We start from the raw sequence: 6,000 nt of genomic DNA, 5'->3' as shown, positions 1-6,000 counted from the left end.
AACGCGAATCCGAGAGATCTAGGGAGGGAGTGAGGCGCGCAAGAGTATTGAAAGAGAGGTCTTCAAACTTCAATTGATGATCAATGAGGAAGGATGGTCTTCATTCTTGCTTTGATCTTCATTTGTTCTTGAGATTTGATCTTGAGATTTGATCTTGAATTGATGAAGATTGATGAAAGTTTTGTGAGTTTTTGTGGTTTTGATCCAAGAAAATTGAGAGAGAAATGAGAGAAAGTGTTTTTAGAATTTTTGGGAGAATTGAAATTATGAGAGAATGTGAAGAAAAATAGCTTATATAGTGTGAGTAGTGAAATGTCCAAAACGCCCTTAATTATCTCTTTTTTGGCTCGTTTTCGAGGAAATATGATTCGACGTAAAATTCTGAGACGAGACCAACGTCCACCTGAAGATGACTAAATTTGTGACTCGTAGCCGCGAGAATCATCTCAATCTGATAAGCGATGAAGAAATTACGCGCGTTTGAATGACGAGAAACGTAGATTCATTTGGCGCGACTGTGTAGAATTTTGTGAGTACCGCTCAAAGAACTCGATAAAACTCCATCTTCGGCTCGAAATCTGAACAAGCATGTGTGACGAAGAATCGAAGCTAACAAAATTTCTGAGAAAATGCCGCCGGAATGGACTTCATACGATAAAAATCGAAGAAGTTGTGAATTTTCGAACTAGGCGCGACATAACCGAAAACACACTTTTCACCGAAAGATTACGGCGCTCTTCAAAATGCTGGGAATTTTCAGTGCATAATTGGTCTTTGGGCCGAACATATGAAATCTCGGGGATGACGATACAGAGATCCAGTTAAATTTTCAAGCGAATCCGACGAGCGGATCATGAGATATGAATTTTCTGAGGCCCGAAACCCTACATTCAGCACCTTTTTCCATTATAAAAATCCAAGTAATTTACAAATTCGACGACCTTCCTCAAAGAATTGGCTTCCGAGCTGAACACAAAAGTTGTAGATATCATCGAAACAGTCGGGGCCACGTGAGAATTCAGCTCATATCACCTTTCCACTAGGACCTGTGAATTTTCTCATATTTCCACTGTTTGAACCATATTGCACACCGCACTTCCTTAAAACCTCAAGAAAACTCTTTATTATTTTTCCTTCCTTTTCGAACGACGAAATAAACGTCTTGGATAACTTATAGCTCGACTAAAGAGGGCAAATTTTGGGGTGCAACAGCTGCCCCTATTCAAACTTCTTGAACCTGACAAGCGAGAAACGAAAGTTTCGAACCGTTGAGGTGGAAGGAGATTGAATATTAGAATGAACTCGAAAATTTGCACTCTTGATCAGCAGAAAGTTCCATCTTGCAATAAGAAGGACCAGGCAACCCCATTGCTGAAGGAAAAAATTCAATCGGTCTGGGCACCAAGAGAAGTAAGTATTCATCTGATCTGACGGTGTCTGGAGAAAGAGACAAATTTCTTCTGATTCGAACATCAGGATAAGTGCCTGTAATGACTAGGCGAGCTGGTCTCTGGGAGGCATTTGAATATCTTGATGACTTTCCTGTAGCAAGAAACAGATATGATATGATTTATACATGATGCATGTATGAATGTTGTTTTATGGAGTAGTATTCTGAGAATGGAATCACTACGCCCTTAGAAAATGCAATGCGAATGATGAATGATTCGGGCGCTGCTTAGGGAGACAGCGGAGGAGCACTGAATTGCTGAAGAAGTCCTGAAGAGAGTATGGAACTCTGCGGGAAGGACAAGATGAGTGACTAGAAGTCACAAACTGCAAGCTGACAGAGATGGATCAGAAATCCGCTGGAGACGATCAACTCTAGACGCGAGCTCTGGCTGGGGGAGTAAATCCTGCTTGGGGATAAGAACATCCCAATTGACTGCTTGGAGAATACTCTGGCAACTTCACTGGAGAAGCAAATTCTCGACCCTCCAGGGATGTGGAGCTAAGGGCAAGTCATGAAGATAACTCTGATGGGGAGTGACCAACTTGCTTGTGTAGGACACATTCCGCTGAGGAAATCCTGGACGGACACAAATTCTGCTGAGGATGCAAGTGAAACTCTGCTGAGAAGAGACTCAGTGGAGAAGATGAATACTTCTGCATAACGATCCGCTGAGGAGATACGAGATCCGCTGGGGATAAGGAACTTAGAATAAGAACCTTTTAAGAAAACACCTCCACTGGGGAAGAAGATAATTCTCCTGGGGAAAACAGGTCAATCTGTTAAAGAGAGAGACACTCTACTGGGGAAAGTGAGGAGGTCTGGCCAGGAACCTCATTAAGAGCTTGCTGGGGAATAAGATACCATTCAATCGTGATTCAACTGGGGAGAAGACATTCCACCGGGGAACAAGACATCTGAAGCACGGAAATTGCATTGAGATGTGCTTTGCTGAGGAGATGAGAATCTTGGAACAAGGAAAACCTCGTGTGAACGTACTTAGCTGGGGAATTAGAATCTCTCACTTGGCTAGATCCGCCAATGCGCTGACATAATGTACTCAAAAGGATGTACCTTTGAGATAAACAGATGAAAATGCCCCAGGATATAGCATAACATCTTCACGGGGTTTCCTCACATGACAAAGGATAGTGATGCTCACCCACAATAGGAAAATGCAAGAACAAACAGATTGTTAGACATCTGAGCTTGAAACTTTACAAACAAGCAATGGATTCACGAGTTGACAAGCAAGCAGTGATTAGAACACTAAACAAGTATCGGTCAGAGCATCAAACAGGAATAGGTTCTCCAAGAGAATGCCACCAGGAAGTGGGCTTAAGGGGTCAAGCGAGTGTTGACTTCAAAGGGACCAAACAGGCATTGGCTTTCACAGTGTTCAGCATATTCATGTTGATTGTAAGGATGCCAGTCAAGTAATGGGCTTACAGACACATTGGAGTGTATATGATAACTATCCGCAGCTGTTGGAAATCCATGACACGAAGGTCGGAAAGACAACGAATGGTTGTAAACTCATGACTCGAGGTTCGGAGAGCAAATGAAAGATTGGAAACTCGCGACTCAAGGGTCGGAAACTCACGACACGAGGGTCGGAAAGGAGATAAACTCACGACTCGAGGGTCGGAAAGGAGATAAACTCACGACTCGAGGGTCGGAAAGGAGGTAAACTCACGACACGAGGGTCGGAAAGGAGATAAACTCACGACTCTAGGGTTGGAAAGGAGGTAAACTCACGACACGAGGGTCGGAAAGGAGATAAACTCACGACTCGAGGGTCGGAAAGGAGGTAAACTCACGACTCGAGGGTCGGAAAGGATGTAAACTCACGACACGAGGGTCAGAAAGAAGGTAAAGTCAGAAGCTATCAGAGAGAGTGAGGGTTTAAGAAGTAGAGAATGAATACCTGACCCTCTAGTGAAAGAGGGTATTTATAGCCCCCAGCGCTGGGCCAAGGTCTCCTAATTGGGCCAAATCCAATTGGAGGCCCACGTGTTAGGAGACTGCCAGAACAACCTCTGTTAGGGTTGAGTCTGCAGGTGACTCGCGTTCTGGGTGAGCATGACGTAGGATTCGGAGGTGATTGACCGGATCCTTCACTGAAGTGCTACACACGTGGTCTTTAGGCTTGACTAGTTCGTAACGGTAACAAGATGGGCCCAAATGGATTGGGCCTGCTCGGCTAGCAGGGGGAGTTGGGCCTGCTCGGCTCAGTCCAGAACAACCATCATAATAATCACTGATTTGTGGCTACTGGTGGTAGTGTGAATTTGTGGTAATGGTTTGACTCTAAAAAAAAGAGAAGTTTATGTACAAAATAACAACAAAATAAAGAACTTGAGTGTATGAATATTTTATGTATGATTGGCTTTGTATTAGAAAATAGTATTGTACATGAATTGGCTTTTTATTATGAGGATTGTCTTTGTGTGAAATATGTACAGGATTGTAAAAAAAAATAGATAAGCATATAACAACAAAATATAAGGTTAGAACGTCTAAAATATTTGTGTATAATTGGTATCAAATATTTACGAAGTTTGTTTTCTACGTGAAAGAAATATACAAATAATTGTGAGATATGAAATTGTTAGTTCATATACAAGGGTTAGGAAATTTGGTAAGATAAAAACAACCGTCAGATAATCATCACGCGGTTGAAATCACAAATAAATTAAAATGTTAGAATCGAAAATAAGAGGGTCGCCTCATGTGTAAATCATCGGCCAAAAATTGCTGATAAAAGCGTAAAAGTGTTAGAAAAATGCGTGAATGAAATTGTGGGAATAAGGGTTAGAAAATTGTTAGATGAAAAAAGATGGTGGAGAAGTGCCTTTTTATAGAGTGGAAATTAGGTCAAAACAATCCTAAAATGGAAAAGATCCGACCCAGGGGCCCATGAACCTTCCTTGATGACCAAGGTTAAGAACCCGGACGTGCTTGTGTCCAGGTGCGTCCTGGTGCAAAAAAAATATAAAAAACGTGACCTTCTGTTTGCAAGCCTTACTTCCTTACCAATTGTGCTATGTTATTTGCTTGAAATAAAAAGCCAATTGAAAGTGTATGAGCATCGGCCAGCATTTTGCTATTTATTAAAATATAAATAATTTAAGAGTAAACCATTATATTTTAAAATAGACTTTAAATCGAATACTTATAAAATTAAGGATATCACTGTAAATGAACCCGAGATTTTTATAAAACCCAATTTTTAAAATAGTTTTGAATTTTTGAAAAGTGTGGGCAAATTTTGGGGTATGACAGAGATTTATGAAATAATAGAAATAATTGGATTTGACACAATGAGAAAGAGGAGGCACTTTGGCTAGGTATTCATGCGTTTACTAATTGACATACTTGGTTTTAAGCCCAAAATTTACCTTCTTCTAATAATGAGACTAATAATCATCTAATTATATGGAACCCTCCAAGTATAGGGTGGATGAAGTGGAATATTCATGTGAGATTTAATAGTAAAAAAGACACAACTAATCGAGGGTGGTGCTTTCGAGATAGTAGTGATGTGTTTTATTCAACGGTGCATCATGGGATTATGGTATTCTCTCCATAATAAATGCTAAAGTTGAAGCTATGGAAGAAGCTATGCAAGATGCCATCCATATACAGTTGCATCAGGTTATCGTTTAGAGTGCCTCCCAGTTGGTGGTCCAATCGATTCATAATAACCATAGTGGTAATTCTGAGTTTAGTAGGATTATATTTTGTATTAAGACTTTAGTAGGTTCTTGTCATACCCCAATTTTTGACCCGCATTTTATGTGTCCATTCGCATTTCATGCGAAAAAAACCAAAAAAAAAAATATGTATGCGTTCATTTTGCGTGCTTTATTAGAGTTTCTTATTTAATAACAATTTCCATTGATTTTTATTAACACTTTTAGATTTATAATTTTAATTCTTAATTCATTGTAGATTTAGTTTGAATTTTGAATTAAAATTAATAAATCATTTTTATCATATTATTTTGTTATTTGTTTGTATTTTTATTTTTGTTTTAATAGGTGCAACATTAAAATGGAGGTCCACTTGGGTCCAATTAATTCAAGTTTTGTTGGCCCATATGCTTCTTATTTCATCCAAGTCCTAAGCCAAAGCCCATTATCATTTTGGAGAAGCCTTTTTGAAGATAATTCTGAGCCAAGAAAATTGGAGTGTGGGACCTTAACCAAATGACAATTCACAGTTAACACAGGAGGTTCACGTTTTCCAGTTTTTGCAGCAAGTTTCAACTTTTCCCAATTTCAATTTTCATCAATTCAAATTCAAATTTTGTTAATAACACCATCCCAACCATCAATTTGAAATAATCAAAGGCTCATATTCACCCAAGAAGCTTCACACAATCCACCTCACCATTCACGCTTTCAATCAACTTTCCTTCACACGTTCCTTCCTCTAAACTTAACAACTTTTCCCTCTAAAATTTCACTAACCTTCTCCTATAAATACAAAGCAAGTCGCACAGTTTCGGGGGAGGAGAAAATCACATTGTTACGCTGGTAAAATTT

The sequence above is a fragment of the Vicia villosa genome, linkage group LG4 (genome assembly GCF_029867415.1).
Source record: "Vicia villosa cultivar HV-30 ecotype Madison, WI linkage group LG4, Vvil1.0, whole genome shotgun sequence".
Classification (NCBI taxonomy): Eukaryota; Viridiplantae; Streptophyta; class Magnoliopsida; order Fabales; family Fabaceae; genus Vicia; species Vicia villosa.
Note: the sequence above shows the minus strand (reverse complement) of the source record.